Source organism: Trachypithecus francoisi, unplaced genomic scaffold (genome assembly GCF_009764315.1).
Source record: "Trachypithecus francoisi isolate TF-2019V2 unplaced genomic scaffold, Tfra_2.0 Lachesis_group7, whole genome shotgun sequence".
NCBI classification, from domain to species: domain Eukaryota; kingdom Metazoa; phylum Chordata; class Mammalia; order Primates; family Cercopithecidae; genus Trachypithecus; species Trachypithecus francoisi.
Genome location: NW_022681472.1, coordinates 17,108,984 through 17,126,660, shown reverse-complemented (window position 1 = coordinate 17,126,660; position 17,677 = coordinate 17,108,984). Strand labels below are relative to the sequence as shown.

The window sequence follows — 17,677 nt, the reverse complement described above, 5'->3', positions numbered from 1 at the left end:
CTGTCAAAATATCTAATGGAGGCAGATCTCTGCTATTGACGCTTGACCATTGTTAAGATTCTTATGCCACTGAAAAAACAAGTATGGGAGGGGTCAGCAATTGACTTGAGTAAAATTCTGAGTATAAAGGGGGAAAAGATGCAGTGATTATTTCACACTGAGCACAGGGAGAAGAGAAACCAGGGAAATCCTGAGGTGCCTCATTGTACTGCCAGGTTTAAACACATAATTGAGTAGGAGGCATGGGCAGTCCTACACGAGTGTAATCCACTTGAATGCAGATACCTCAAGAATGAATGTTTGGGTCACTCCATTATGAAAAACCCAGACTAGCTGAGGTGAAGACTGAAGGCAAGAGGAACAGCGAACGAATAGTAAAGAAAGGACATAAAAGCTATCAGGAAAAGCTTTGTGATAAATTGTAGAAGCAGAGACTATACCCTCCTCCTACATTCCCTCCTTTTCATGTCATGGCTATATTACTGTTAATCATTTCTCTCCTCTTTTTTCAGTCTCTCAATATACATACCTTGTGAGTAGTTAAGTTTGCCATTTTGCACATAATTATCCCGGGATTATTCAGATCTACCTGTAGGAACCAACTCAACTTTGGATCATTTCCTGTTAGTTGTGTGAGAGATGTCTCCGTCTGCTAGGCGGAGACAGGTTTTAATGTATGAATATATTAAGATAGTGTGTGTGGATGTTGGATGGGCAAATGTGAGGCCCATAGTGGTCACTGGTAAGTTTCTAGCTATTTATCACCCAACCACCCACTTCCTCCAGCATCCCAAACTCCTCTGGGGAATTCTCCACCATGAGAGTCCAGGGAGAGAAGTAGTGGCCTCCCATTGTGGAAGCCAGAATTGCTGATTCCATCTCTCTCTCTCTGGGTTACAGAAAATTGTATTATTTGGTTGCAATTAAAGTGACTGAAGGAGGAGGCAACAGTTGGGAGTCTGATTCATAAGCTGGCATTTGCTATGTGAACAAGGTGGAAGAGCATGTTGTTTAGTCCTCCAGAGCTCCCTGGGTTCTTGTCCTCTATTCAACGCTTCTCCATTATCTGAACCCCTGATATATAATAATGTATTAGTCTGTTCTCACACTGCTAAAAAAGACCTACCCAAAACTGGGTAATTTATAAAGAAAAGAGGTTTAATGGACTCACAGTTCCACATGGCTGGGGAGGCCTCACAATCACGGCAGAAGGCAAAGGAGAAGAAAAGGGACGTCTTACATGGTGGCAGGCAAGAGAGTTTGTGCAGGGGAACTCCCATTTATAAAACCATCAGATCTTGTGAGACGTATTCACTACCATGAGAACAGTATGGGAGAAACAGCCCCCACGATTCAGTGATTTCCACCTGGCCCTGCCCTTGACATGTGGGGATTATTACAATTCAAGGTGAAATTTGGGTGAGAATGAAGCCAAGCCCTATCAAATAATAAATTTGGCTTTCTGACTAAAGAAAGCCAGACCTCATATTTGCTACTTACATATGTGTATGTGGTCGGTGGGGGAAAAAATAAAGGATACATAGTAAAATGTTAATACTGGTTATCTCTGTATTATGGGTTAAGAGTGATATCAATTTTTCTTACACTTTTCTATGTAATAAACAGGAAAAAAGCAAGTATTACTTTAAATACAAAACTCAATTATTGAAACTAGGGCAACAACCCACCAAAATAGAGAAAATATTTCTCCTATGTGTATATAGATGACAGGAAGATAGAAAGATAGATGTATAGATAGTTAGACAGAGACAGAATATAAGAAATTTCGGCAACTTAAAATGAGCACTCCTATATGCTATTTAGAAGAAGAATCGCTTCGCCATATAGTCTGAGGTTTTAGGTAGTCCACGATATATTTGTTTGTTAAAAGACTTTTACAGCTCATTCAATGCTTAGTATCATATGCTATTATGATAGAAGAAACTTGCTTAAAATCCTTAGTGATTATGTAGAGAAAACTTTATTCTTAGCCTATGCTGAGTAACCAATCAGTATTGTCAACTTGGATATATAATAGCCTTTTGCCAGTAACAAAATCATGAATGTGTCTGTGATATAAAAACTACGGAGAAACTTTGTATATTTATTCCGTGATTTTCTTAACAGATCAATCTGAAGTTTCCATATTTTAATGCACGGTTACTCCTTCCCAAAAAATGTTTATACTTTGTGTAATTTGTTAAAATTTTATTTGGGTGTTTTAAAATTTTAATTTAAAATTACTCTTTGAGAAGAACCCAAATTTACTTCACCTTCAAACAACAATGTGTTCTAAAAGGAGTTCAAATTTTCTTATGAAAAAACTTAGGATATTTTCATTTTAAAGAAATAACTTCTGTGACAATGGAAAGGGAACTTCCTTCAGGCCAAGAAAGATGATGCAATGAGCACAACAGCCACTTTTATCACATGCAGAAGTTGCCAGCGCCATGGGGTTCTTGTCACCAGGTAGTGCCACCTGATGCATGGTGAGTGACAACAGGGTTATGGTAAGAAGCAAAATGAAAAAGATGTATGTCCGCAATACTTTATCTTGGAAGTAAGTAAAGAACCAGGTCTATTCCTCAATTTCTTCATTCCTCACAAAGTAAACAACATACTTTCTAAAATCTGTATTGTTAAACCAACTTTAGTGAGATATAATTTACATTCAATAAAGGGCACTCATTTTAAGCATATAATTCAAAAAGTTTTAAAAATGTATATATCAGTGAATCCACCAATTTACATTCAATAAAGGGCACTCATTTTAAGCATATAATTCAAAAAGTTTTAAAAATGTATATATCAGTGAATCCACCAACACAAAGAAGGTATGGAACATTTTCAGTACCCCAGAAAGTTCCTTATGACCCTTTCTAGTCTATATCCTCCCACCCTAGTACACAGGCAAATCCTGAATTGTTTTCTGTTACTATACTTAAGTTTCAAATTAGAATTTAAATACTGAATGAGTAGTAAGTGATTATATAAAGCCACTTCTGTGGAAGATGGTGGAAATTTGTTACCATTTACCTAAGAAGCCAATGTCCTAAAGTAACCCTTGGCAATATGCCCATCTTAATGTGCTCTATATGAGCGCTCCCCAAGGTACCAGCACATAAAGTATTTGTTACCAGTGCATTTCAAAATATGGAATTTAAAAGTAGAAGCTTAGAAATTTTTATGGCAATTTGGCATTACTATGTCATCTACTCACATGATCACCTTTGTTAGAAGTTCAATTCTATTGTATTTTATAAAAGTATTAGTCAGCGACAAGGTGGAAATTTTTAGAAATTAAAAAAATTTAAATCTATTACTTCACCACAATCAGAAAAACAGTGCATATGTACTCTCCATCTGCCCTGACCTCCAATAGTTTAGCTTTTCTCCCTCTGTTCTTTAAGTAAAAGCTGTTAAAAGATATGCACTGAATTTGGAGCAGGAAATGAATTTGGAGCAGGAAATTAGCTAGAATATGAGTATTTGTCAAGATTTCTTACAATATATGAGTACAGAAAATCCTTAATGACTCTTTTAGATTTAAACCCAAATAAGTGTCCAAGCAGAAAAAAAAAAAAAAAGTCACTCATAAAAAAAGACTGAGGAAATTGCTGCTGCCTGTTAGTTGATTTAAGCTAATGGTGCAAGTAGCCATTAGTTCAACTAATGGTAATGGACCTTCTGATGAATGATTTGGTGAAAATGTCCCAGATGCCTCCATTCTACAAAAAGCTCAGAAGAAATAAAAACAGTATCTATTTTTAAATTAGTGGTGAGTAGATAAAGTAAAAGCAATATATAAAGATATTATTTAGCTGTGACAATAGATTAATTTCTAATGTGTTCTCTTCTATAAAATAATTTAATAATAGTAATATTGACAAGCCCATATAGTACTTATTATACGCCAGGCACTGTTCAAAATGATTGACGTATTTTTTTCATTTAACCTTCATACCAACAATGTGAGGTATTTAATATTATCCCTAGTTTACAGAAAAAGAAACTGAGAATAAAGAAGTTAAGTCATCTTGCCCAAGGTTACACAGCTAGTCAGTAGACAAGCTGGGTTTTAAACCCAAGTACTAGGACTCTCAAATGTATGTGCCTAACATCTATTTCTGTAGTCTCTTTGCTATTGAGAAGCTTAACTTTCACCACAGAAGCCATTAAATGAGAGAGCTGGCAAAAAAATAAGTAAATCGATGCTGTATTCCATGTATTTTCTGATGAATTGATCATATCATGTATTAAGTTCAAACATTGAGAATTAACTTCTTTTTCTTTCATAGGATATTTTCTCAGTTGCTTTTGCTAATCATGCTGGGATTGTGTAATGGTATAATAATCAATTAAAAATTAGATAGATAATAGGCCTCCAATCAATTTGCCCTTTTTTTTTTTTTTTTTTTTTTTTTTTTTTTAAATTTTAGACAGGGTCTCACTGTTGCTCAGCCTAGAATGCAATGGCGTGATCACGGTTCACTGCAGCCTTGACTTCCTGGGCTCAAGCTATCCTCCCATCTCAACTTCCTGAGGAGCTGGGACCACAAGCATGCACCACCACACCTGGCTACTTTTTTGTTTATTTGTTTTGTTTTGTTTGTAGAGCCGATACCTCCTCATGTTGCCCAGGCTGTTCTCAAACTTCTGTGCTCAAGCAATCCTCTCACCTCAGGTTCTCAAAGTGTTGCGATTACAGGCATGAGCCAATGGACCCAGCAAACTGGTATTTTTAATAAGGTTAAACAACTTACTATTCATTTTTTCTACTTAAATATTCATCTACTTTGAGTGCTACTAAGTTGTTATCAATGTACTCTATATTGATAATGGCATAAAGTCTCATCCAGAAAAGAATGCCATATCAGACTGCTGAAATTACAGTTTATATTTGATGGAGCAAAAGGTCAGCCCTATGACTGAATTTCTTCTCTTATTTTACAATCTCTCTGGCTTCAAGCACCACACATTGTATATGCTTGGAGGACATTCTGGTTTATATCTTATATAATTAATATAAAATTACTCTGAATGTTAGTCATATTATAGAAATTATATGACTTGAACTTTTTAAGTCTGGAAGATTTTGAGGGAGTGGCAAACATTTAACGAATTCAGATTTATTCATGATATATCCATTAAAATAGGACCAATTTCTCCCGTAATGTATCTAAATGAGATGTTTCGCTTCTTGACATTGTATATATGGGTGTATTCATTTTCAATCAATTAAGAAATTGGACTCAAAAATATCATTCAAATATATCAGCAATGAAGAAAGTATATCTTCCCACAGTTTTCCATAAAAACAAATGCCTCCCTTGCAAATTTTCAATTCCTGTAAAGTTAAAGCAGTCACTTGATAAAAAGAAAAGTATGGAACTTTACATTACATTTTTCTTAGGTTGGTGCACAAGCTAATATGCACATTCTTTTATATGCATAATGAAAATAGCACAGATGCAAATTTTGAATTCAATTTAAAGTAAATTTGGAGGTTACAAAAAGAAAAGATGATTTTAGATACCTATTGATTTCACTTGAAAAACATCATTAGACATGTACGAAATACAGTAATAACGTTAAGTACTATTTTCCACATAGGGATTTTCTATCTGAAGAATGACAAAATATAACATACAAATTTCAAAACATTTCTATTGAAGGTATCAATGGAACGCTTGACAGAAGCATCATGTGAATTTTTGTATGCCAGACTAGTGACAGGTTAGTCTTGTAAATACCTTCCTCTTCTGACAATTAAAGATTTTCAGTTATCAACTGAACTGCTCGATGCTGGCTAGCAAGGAGTTTCTTCCATGGTGCACAGAAATATCTCATGAAAACAATGCATGCTGAAACATGAGAACTTCTATGGAATGCATCAGAAGTTGTTTGAAATAATACACACACTTGAAAATTTTAGCTCAGATGGTTTTGGTTTTTGTTTTTTTGTTTCTTTGTTTTGTTTTGAGACGGACTCTCACTCTGTCACCCAGGCTGAAGTGCAGTGACGGAAGCTTGGTTCACTACAACCTCTGCCTCCCAGGTTCAAGTGATTCTCCTGGCTCAACTTTCCGAGTAGCTGGGATTACAGGCATGTGCCACCACACCTGACTAATTTTTGTACTTTTAGTAGAGATGGGGTTTCACCATGTTGGCCAGGCTGGTATCAAATTCCTGACCTCAAATTATCCACCCGCCTTGGCCTCCCAAACTGCTGGGATTATAGGCATGAGTCACTCAGATAGGTTTTTTACAGAAATGACAAAGGCAATTTATCTCACATTGCAGTTATCACCAAGTATGAACGCATTTAGTTGTTTAGGCATTTCTTTAAAAGAAAATCAATCATAATATTTTCTTCAACAAATTATCCTGCTAAAATTTGCCTCTATCTATTTATTGACCGAATAACATGCATCAACCAATGTGCTAGCTTATTGTACATAGAATGGTAAACAAGATATAATTCCTGTCTCCAAAGACTTGCCAGTAGAGAAGGACAAGTAAAAGACTAATATTTATATGATTTTTAATCATCTATACATACAAAATGTGAGTAAATGTGTCTATGAAAATGTCAACAGATTATCTGAGTAGCTTCTGCCTAGGAAAAACACTCAACCAAAGAGTATTTTTCAGTTTTTATTACATAAAAGTTATTTTAAAATTAAAACTCAAAAAAGTGAGATTTTTAAAAGGTGGGCCAACAACAACAAAAACGTAAACGAGGTCCAGGGGACAAGATGTCCACAAAGTTCTTGGAAAAGCTCTGACATATTCATGGAGATCTAGAAAGTCACATGCATGTGTGACGCTATGTGTATTTTCAGGAAAAACCTAAGACTGCCTTAATATATCCCTTTTCACGACCTTTAGGTTCTTTGAAAGCAGGGGTGAAGGCTAAGTTAAAGTTGTCAACTTCCATTTGAGGCATACTCTAACATACACACATACATGAACACACACACACACACACCACACACACACACACACATACTCACTGAGAGACCCTTGGAAAGGATAGGACACTTATTAGTTAAAAGCACTTAACCAACCTTCTGCCCAATTATTGGCTGACCACTAAGTTAACCAAGGAGAGATTTCAGTGATTGCACGTGATAAAGCTTATAGACTTTACGAATTAGGCCAGAAAAGTCACTAAACAGTAAATAACGACAACCAAAACAAATAGCAACAATGAAAAATGATGACAAGGGAGGCGTCTGATTTTCAGAATTGCCACATATTGTTATTTTAAATGTCCAGCTTTAAGCAAAGAACTATGAGGCATACAAAACCACAGTATGGCCCATGCACAGTAGGAAAAAATGTATTCAATAGAAATATTATGCAAGGAAGCCCAGATATTGGACTTAGTAGACGAATGCTTAAAACCAGCTATTACAAATACAGTAATATATAAATAGAAACTATGTCTAAAGAATTAAAAGGGAGTATATGAATAACCAAATGGAGACTAACAATAAAGATATAGAATTTTTTTTAAAAAAAACAGCCAAATAGAAATGCCAGACTTGACAAGTACAATAACTGACATGTGAAATTCATAGGAGGGTCTCAGGAGCAGATGTAAACTAGCGGAAGAAAGAATTAAGTAAATTTGAAACTAGATCGAGTCTGAAGAAATTTTAAAAAATTAAGAGTCCCCAGATACATTTCGGATATTTTCAATATCTCAACACATGTATAATGTGAGTCTCAAAAGTAGAGAAGAGAAAGAAAGGGGCATAAAGAACAATTGAAGAAATAATGGCTACCTTTACAAATCTGATGAAAATGTTTTATCTATGAATCTAAGAAGCTCAACAAACTTCAAGAAGGATAATCTCAAAGAAATCCACATGTACACACACTATAGTCAAACTGTCAAAAGTTGGAAAGGAAAAAAAATCTTGAAAGCAGTAAGAGAAAAACAACTTATTACCTGCAAAAAATTCCCCAATAAGTTAACATTTGACTTATCATCAAAAACAACTGGAAGCCAAAAGGCAGTGAGATGACACATTCAAAGTGCTGAAAGAAAAAAAAACCCTAGACCAAGAATTCTATATTCGACAAAACTATCCTTCAAAAATAAAAGAAAATGTAAGATATTGCCAGATAAACAAAAACTGAAAGAATTTTGTTGCTAGCAAACCTGGCCTAGAAAAAAAAGGGAGGTGCTATAGGGATATCTTCAGGCTAAAATGAAACAGTAAGCTGAAGCAACATGAAGAAATAAATAGTTCCAGTAAGTACCTACATAGGTAAAAATAAAAGACAGTGTAAACGTATTTTTTGTCTTTAACTCCTTTGTTCCCCTATCTGATGTAAAAGACAACTGCATAAAGCAATAATTACACAAGTGTGCCTGTTGACTTACAATGTATAAAGATATAATTTACAGGCAATAATAGCAAAAAGGAGGAGGGAAGAAATAGAGTTAGACTGGAGTAAAGTTTTTGTATGTTATTGAAATTTAGCTGATTTTATTGTTAACTAGATTTGTTAACCCGATCCACTAATTGTAATAGTAGGCACTAAAAAATAACTCGAAAAATTTCAGCAAAATAAATAAGAAAAGTAAAATAGTACAATAGAATAATGCATCTATTTAACACAAAACAGACAGTAATAGAAAAATACAAGGCCAAGAAAAAAGATATAGGAAAGACAGCAAAATGGCTGTCATAAATCCTAATATACAAGTAATTACATCAAATGTAAATGAATTAACACTCCAATTAAAAGGCAGAGATTGGAAGAATGAATTTTTTTAAATGATACAACTATACACTGTCTAAAAGAGGTACACTTTAGATCCAAAAACACAAATCGTTTGAAAGCAAAATTTCTGAAAAAAAAACATGTATCATCTAAACACTAACCAAATGAAGGCTGGAATGGCTATAATAATATCATACAAAAAGAAACACAAGATACTATGAAGCCATAAAATGGAACGAGATTCTGTTCTTTACAGGGGCATGGATGGAGCTGGAAGCCATCATCCTCAGCAGACTAACACAGGAACAGAAAACCAAACACCGTATATTCTCACTTATAAGTGGGAGCTGAACAATGAGAACACGTGAACACAGGGAGGGGAACAACACACACTGGGACCTGTTGGGGAGGCCAGGGAGAGGAAGAGCATCAAGATAAATAGCTAATGCATGCTGGGCTTAATACCTAGGCAATGGGTAGACAGGTGCAGCAAACCACCATGGCACACATTTACCTATGTAACAAAACTGCACATCTGTGCATATGTCCCAAAACTGAAAACAAAATAAAATTTAATTTCAAAAAATTGTACTAGAGACAAAGGAGGACATTTTATCATTATAAAGTGTCAATGTCCATCAAGAAGATATAACACTTACATATTAACAAAGTAAAATACAACACACATAGAATGGTAGAAAATATTCACGAATCATATCTCCAATAAAAGTCTAGTTTCCAGAATATACAAAGAATTAACCCAACTTGCAATACAAAGACAAATATCCAATTAAAAAACGAGCAGAGGATTTGCATAGTCATTTTTCCAAAAAAGATATCTATAAACACATATATAAATATATATACACACATAGATAGATAATAGATAGATAATAAACACACAGAAAGATGATCAACATCATTGGTCATTAGGGAAATGCAAATCAAAACCACAAGGAGATAGCCCTTCACACACACTAGAAAGGCTAAAATCAGAAAGACAAGAACAAGTATTGGAAAGAAGTCAGAGAAATTAGAACCATCATACATTGCTGGTGTAAATGTAAAATGATGTAGATATTTTGGAAAACATTTGGCAAACCTTCAACAAGTTATTTATGGAATTGCTATATAACTCAAAAATTCTAATACTAGGTATATGCACACACAAAAAAATGAAAACAAGTGTCAAACAAAAACTTGTACAAGAATGTTCATAGAAGTAATACTCACAATACCCAAATGTGGAAACAGTACAAATTTCTATCAACCAATGAATGTATAAACAAAATGGGACATATCCAAGCAATGGAATATTATTCAACCATCAAAAGGAATGCAATCAAAAGATTGTGCTAAGTGAAAGAAACCAGTCACAAAAGACCACCTACTGTATAGCTACATTGATATAAAATGTCCTCAGATATACAGTATCTGTGGAGGACTGTCCACTTTTGTTCTAAAGAGATGAAGTAGGGTCCCAAGTTACCCAGGAAAGACCGCCTCAAAAAAAAAAAAGAGAGTTCAAAAACTATTGACTAAAGAAACACAGCTATAAAATTCAGAAATCTTGATGACTTAACGTGTTTCGTATTTCTAAGGACATTGAAGGAGAGAATTTACTTTATCCTCAGAAGTTTAGAAACCCTTCTGAAGGTACAGTCATTGTCCATGTAACAGTTTTCTCAACTTCAGAGAGAAAGCTTTTGTGCCCTGGAAGACCATCCTCTTGAACATATGCCAAATTGTCTATGGAATGATATTTCATATATTGCGAAAAATGCTTGAAATATAAGCAAAGTCTTTATCCTTGTTATCAAAACATAAGCTTTAAAAAGAAAAGTTTTATAGTAAAGTTTTTACTATAGTTTATAAACTAAAATGTCTGTATATATTCTGACTGGCAAAGATTGTTTTTGAATTAAAACTATGAACATCTCAGCGCCGACACAGGGCTGTTGAAATGCCGGAGTCATTGCCTAAAATCAGGATATCTCCGTTATAATTCCGTTTCCAGAATTGGTTCCCTCCAGTGCGTTCCTGGTCTCGCTGACTTCAAGAATGAAGCCGCGGAGCCTCGTGGTGAGTGTTTCAGTTCTTAAAGATGGTGTGTCCGGAGTTTGTTCCTTCAGATGTTCAGATGTGTTCGGAGTTTCTTCCTTCCAGTGGACTCGTGGTCTCACTTGACTTCAGGAGTGAAGCCACAGACCTTCACAGTGAGTGTCATAGCTCTTAAAGCTGGTGCGTCCAGAGTTGTTTGTTCCTCCCGGTGGGTCTGTGGTCTGGCTGACTTCTGAAGCTAAGCCGCAGACCTTCGCAGTGAGTGTTACAGCTCATAAAGGTAGTGTGGACCCAACGAGTGAGCAGCAGCGAAATTTATTGTGAAGAGCAAAACAACAAACCTTCCACAGCATGCAAGGAGATCCCAGCAGGTTGCCCCTGCGGGCTCAGCTCAGGTGGCCAGCTTTTATTCCCTTATTTGGCCCTGCCTACGTCCTGCTGATTGGTCCGCTTTACAGAGTGCTGATTGGTCTATTTTACAGAGTGCTGATTGGTCCATTTTTGCAGAGTGCTGATTGGTGCGTTTACAAACCTTTAGCTAGACACAGAGCCCTGATCAGTACATTTACAATCCTGTAGCTAGATAGAAAAGTTCTCCAAGTCCCCACTCGACCCAGGAAGTCCAGCTGGCTTCACCTCCCAATTCTATTAGTAGGAGAGACCTCAGCCAAGGTGCTTGACCCTCTCAGACTCAGTTTTCTCTCTTGTGAAACTGAAGGGTTGAGCCTGAAATTATCTTAGATTTATTTTACTGTCAATATTCTACATTCCTGTGAATTTAGAGAATACCTGAAATCCTTGACAGTTCAGGTAGTACATCATATTACCCCAGGGTCTTAAATGAACCAGCTAACTGGGAGGAGACCATCCCCACACGACTCTTCTGTCTCTGTCATCGGGGTGAAAAGGCCTGGCTGAGTGGGGTACATCAGGCTTTCCCCAGAAGATTCCCTTCCATCCAAAGGGAGGAAGATGGAAAATACACACTTCCTTCTCCACCAACAGGTATTACAAATCAAACAGGAGTCTCCTCCTTAGACCTTCTACACCTCATCAGAGATGAACAGGAAGCTGCTGAAATGAACACTTTTTTATCCCCCAATACCATAGTCTCTGCCTTGATTATGCTTTGGAATTAAACTCATGCCTTTTTTCCCTTTGTCACCCAAGACTGGACTCAGTCATCCCTCAACCATCCGCCAGTCTCCAATCCCTGTTAGCCTTTCGCTGACCCTTTTATTTCTTCTTTTCTCACCTTTCTCCATCTTAAATTCCAGAAATCCTTCTACTGTGCTTTTTAGAACTCACCATCCATTATCTGCAAATTCCCTATGTTCCTTTTGTTTTAAATTTCAACTTTTATTAACATGCAGGAAATACATGTTCAGGTTTGTTACATGGGTATATTGCACTCAGGTAGTGAGTATAGTACTGGATAGGTAGTTTCAACCCACGCCTCTCTCATTCCCTCCCACCCCCAATAATCTGCAGTGTCTATTGTTCCCATATTAATGCCCATGTCTGCTCAATCTATAGCTCCCACTTCTGAGAGAGAACATGCAGGACTTAATTTTCTGTTCCTGTGTTAATTCACTTAAATCCCCCATATTTAAGTGAATTAACACTTAATTGTAAGTGTTAATTTACAATTATCTGTAACTATTCATTTAGTAAATATTCATTTCACCTTCTGTATAGAACAAAAACCTGGCTTTCCCTGAAAATATTACTTCTCCTGTAATCCTTCTAAGAAATGCCTATTTTTCTGCCACCATCCTTATACAGTTCTACTGAAAGGTGGGGAGGATATTCTTCTTGTTCCTCCTTCCCACTTTTAAACGACTCTCCCTCCTTTTTCTCTGAAACACTGCAGCTTTGAAGATTATGTCATAAAATAACACCATTTTAACTCCTTATTTTTCCTGTCACCTATAGACCACCAGGTCATTACTCTACATTTCCTAGTGATGGGAGCTTCTAGCTTCCATCATTCTTCCCTAGAATTGAGACTCTCTCCTGACTTCATTCTTGGAAGTTTTAATCTACAACATAGATGATCCTTACAACACCCTGATCCCTTGGTTTCTTGGTCTCCTCCTTACATGGCCTTGTTCACTCACCATATGTTATCCACTCCCTCCCATGGTGATATACTAGGTCTGTCATTGTCAGTAACTACTAAACAGAATGACAGCCTCTGCTCAGACCTCAGTCTACAGCCTGAGATATATGAGAAGAGAGCTGCCCTGGTTATCAATAAAAGCCCTTACAGCAACACTTAGGAATAAATGTCCACAAACATTGAGACACTGACCAACTCCACTTCCCCTACTTGGAAAGTAAAAGATGGAGAATTGTTTTGGTTTATAAGACTACAAGAAGATGAACACCAAGGCCTATTTGTATTATTTACACCATTCCTCTCTTAAATAAAATACATAGCCTGTCTAGTATCCACTCACATTCCCCACAAGTGCATTAGAATTAACAAACAAATATAAATAAATAAATAAATAAATAACCAGAAGCCATGAGAGATCCCCCAATGTAAAGGGCAAAAAGATTTTACAGCCGGTGCCCCTACCCCCTTCCCATAAAGTCAATCCTACTACACTGTGATGTCAACTTACTTTTTATTTTATTTTATTTTATTTTATTTTATTTTATTTTGTTTTGTTTTTGAGACAGATCTCACTCTGTCGCCTAGGCTGGAGTGCAGTGATACAATTCTGCTCTCCTCTCAGGTGATCTTCCCATTTTAGCCTTCAAAGTAGCGGGAATTACAGGTGCACGCCACCACGCCTGGCTAATATTTTTTTATTTTTTGTAGAGACAAGGGTCTTGCCAGACTATGTTGCCTAGTCTGGTCTCAAACTCCCAAGCTCAAGCAATCTTCCCATCTCAGCCTCTTAAAGCACCAGGATTACAGGTGTGAGCTATCATGTCCAGCCCTCACCTTACGTTTTACAAACACTCTCTGTGAGAATGATTTAGTTGTTACCCTACAGTTATAATTTTCTAGCTTAGTTTAATTTTAACTCTGAATATGTTATCAAAATGCAAGGGATTTTGTTTACACTAGCAAAAGAGCACTGTTCACTAATGACAGGCTTAATGTTAAATTAGGCCCTATTTCTTTGCAGCAGCAAAGCAATCAAACAAGAATGCCATGCCTCTGTTAAGCATTTACATTAGGACTGCCTAATTACACCAGGATTTGTTTGGGTAGCACTGGCAGATGTTCTGAAAGATTGTGGGAAAGGCAGCTGCAGTTTCACAGAAAGCAAATGCCCACCTAGGACCGTTCTAACATCAGTACAGGGTACCTGAGTGCTTGTGTAGAGCAAGACATGTGCTAGGTTCTTCTTAATGTGATTCCCCACAGTAGATTTTCTGAGCACCTGCAATAGAGGTATTCGTTCTCCATCTGCCTCAGAAAAATATTGACAGAATTCACAAAGAAAGCTGGGTGTGGTGGCTCACGCCTGTAATCCCAGCACTTTGGGAAGCCAAGGTGAGTGGATCACTTGAGGTCAGGAGTTGGAGACCAGCCTGACCAACATGGTGAAACCCTATCTCTACTAAAAATATAAAAATTAGCCAGGAGCAATGGCGGTTGCCTGTAATCCCAGCTACTCAGGAAGCTGAGGCGGGAGAATTGCTTCAGCTTAGGAGGTGGAGGTTGTAGTCAGCCGAGATCAGGCCATTGCACTCCAGCCTGGGCGACAAGAGTGAAACTCCATCTCAAAAAAAAAAAAAAGAATTCACAAAGAAAGTCCAGAAAACATTGAGTTGTTTTTTTTTTTTTTTTTTGCGATGAAGTGTTATGAAAATAGATTATTTAAATTATCATAATCAGAGTTTTAATCTTATTTAAAAAGTAGTAAATCCACTTAGATTTTCATTGTGCCAGCTGACAGTGTATTTTCTGACTTTTTTCACAACATAAGGCATAAGATTTGAGAAACTATGAGATTCTGCTTGTTTTAAGCCCTGGTGGTTCATAGTTGAGTGTGAAGCAACCTGGCAGCCATATCAGCATAACAAAGGACTGAACAGACCCGGGCTCTGTTTTCCATGTTTCATCCCACACTGGCATGCTTGGAGGGGTAGCTGTGGGCCAGACAAGCGACAGATGGCGCATTTGCACCAATCAGATTTGCCAGTGCAGGAGGTTCTCCTCTCACTGCCATACCCAGGAAATAGGCCATGGCTCCATGTCCATATGGGATTGCTCCAGGAGTGCAGGCTTAGGGCACAATTATTTGGATGAACAGGTTTGGCCTGAACTCTGAGTTTGGGAAATGTCGTGGATAACCCACATTTGGCTTATTGTAGTTCTGAGTCATCACTGGACATTTTCTTTCTTTAGGAGACAGCCCAGGGCATTAAAACTACTTTCCACTATCAACAGATCCTGAAATAGCCCTGAGCCTCAGCTCTAGTTCCTCTCAGCTACAGTCTGAAAGCAGCCTGCTTTTCCAGGACCTCAGAGAGAGACACACCCATCTGTGTCCCCAAAGGATCTGTGCCCTGCAGACCTCGGTCTTATCTGTGGACCCTGTAGCAGCCCCGTGACTCAGGTCCAGCCCCTCTCAGCCATGGCTGAGGGTCAGCACTGCCTGCCCAGGGACCCACCCCATGACCCAGAGCAAACCAATCCAGAAACCTGGAGGAAGCCACACCTATCCATATACCAGGTTATAGGCCTGCCATCTGCAGACTCTGAAGTAGACCCTCATTCAGCACCAGTCCTACTGGCCATGCTTCTGGGGGCAGCCCAGTCCACCCAGAGCCCAGACAGGATCCATGTTTGCTTGAGTCCCTGGTAATAGGCTCACCTACCCTATACCTCACTATGCACTCAGTAGAAGCCACATGACCCAGCTCTAACCCTGCTCAACTGGGATCCCAGAGGAAATCTCAGAGTCAGCCTGATGACCCAATAGAAGAAGTCCTTTATCTACGGAAACCAGCTACATAGATCGAAAGAGGTATTTGGTACTTGAAATGCATAGGCACCAACACAAAGCTGCACAGATCATATGATCCAGCAATCCCACTTCTGGGTATGTATCCAAAGAAAATGAAATTAGTATGTTGAATTAATATCTGGTTTGATTCCATACCTTGGATATTATAAATAATGATGCACTATTTACAAGAGCGAAGGTATAGAATAAAACTAAATGTTCATGAATTTATAAATGGATGAAGAAAATGTAGAATATTACTCGACCATAAAAAGGAAGAAAATCCTGTCATTTGCAACAACATGGATGAACCTTGGGGACAATTATAGTAATTGGGATAAAAAAGTCACAGAAAAAAAATGCTATGTGGTCTCATTTATATGTGGAAATACTGTATGATATCACTTATGTGTGGAATCTAAAAAAGTTTTTAGCTCAGAGAAGCAGAGAGTAGAATGGTGGTTGTCAGGGGCTCAGGAAAAGGGGAAATGGAGATATGTTGGTTAAAGGGTACAAAGTTTGTTATAAGATGAATAAGTTCTGGCCCAGCGCAGTGGCTCACGTCTGTAATCCCAGCACTTTGGGAGGCTAAGGCAGGCGGATCATGAGGTCAGGAGACGGAGACCATCCTGGATAACACGGTGAAACCCAGTCTCTACTAAAAGTACAAAAAATTAGCCGGGCGTGGTGGCATGCACCTGTGCAGGAGAATCACTTGGACCCGGGAGATGGAGGTTGCAGTGAGCCGAGATTGCGCCACTGCACTCCAGCCTAGGTGACAGAGCAAGACTCTGTCTCAAAAAAAAAAAAAAAAAAAAAGATGAATAAGTTTTGGAAATCTAATGTAAAATATGGGAACTAGAGTTAATAATATTGTATTGTTTACTTGAAATTTGTAAGAGTAGATTTTAAGTGTCCTCAATGCATGCATGTATACACACACACACAGACACACACACACACACATGCACACAAAAGGGTAACTATAGGTGGTGATGGTTACATTAATTAATTGGTTGTGGCTGTCATTATACATGTACATGTATATCAAATCATCACATTGTGTACTTGAATATATATCTTTTGTCAATTAAATTTTTAAAAACTACTTTCCACTAGAACCAAGAAATCTCAGCACTGACTCCTTTTTTTAAAGTCAGATTATTCCCGAAAGAAAAAAAAGAAAAATTAATGTTATGTCTGGAACAATGAGATCATCCCATATTGGTAGCTTTTAGAAAAATCAGAGAATGTAATCCTGCTTCTTCCAACCAGCTTTACCATGTTGCTGGCTTTCTACTGCCACCCTTCTATCCTGTTATAGCCTGTTGTATTTCTCCCCCTTCCTACCCCACCCATACACTTACTGTTCCCTGATTTTGTAGGAAATAAAAAAGAAAATTCCTTTAACATTGCCTCTAATCTTGGTCACCATAATATCCCCAGAATCTAGCACACTGCCAAGAAAATATCAGGAGCCTAATAAATGCTTACTGAATAAATTTTGAAAGGCCTATGTGACATCAAAAATAAGCATAAAGGACCAGGATGATCTATGTAACATAATGAAAACCCCAAAAGAGATAAGCCATGTTAAGAAAAATACTCTATGTGTTAGATTGTTACAATGAGGATCCCCAATGAACCAGACCTCCCCATGTCTACACTCTTTTTGCAATGTGTGGTTGCTGTTCTTCCCATCAAAAGATAGTCTACTGCTCTGCTCCCTTGAATCTGCACTGACTCAAAATTTCTTTGGCCAACAAAATGTAAAATAAGGCATCCTACAAATCACAAAGCCTGGTCCTTCAAAAATTTGGCAGATTCTGCTCTTGCTCTCCTGGAAGGCTGCTACCAGTAATTGTGAAGAAGCTGAGTCTAGCCTAGTGGAAGATGAGAGG

At 37.5% G+C, this 17,677-nt stretch overlaps 1 long non-coding RNA gene across 1 annotated transcript in view; it reads left to right on the top strand.

The window, feature by feature from the left end:
- Positions 1 to 17,677, top strand: part of LOC117079385 — a 48,877-nt gene that overhangs the window by 21,120 nt on the left and 10,080 nt on the right. Inside the window, exon 2 of the long non-coding RNA XR_004435412.1 lies at positions 2,348 to 2,489. This is a non-coding gene — a long non-coding RNA (uncharacterized LOC117079385). The remainder of the gene's footprint in view (positions 1 to 2,347; positions 2,490 to 17,677) is intronic.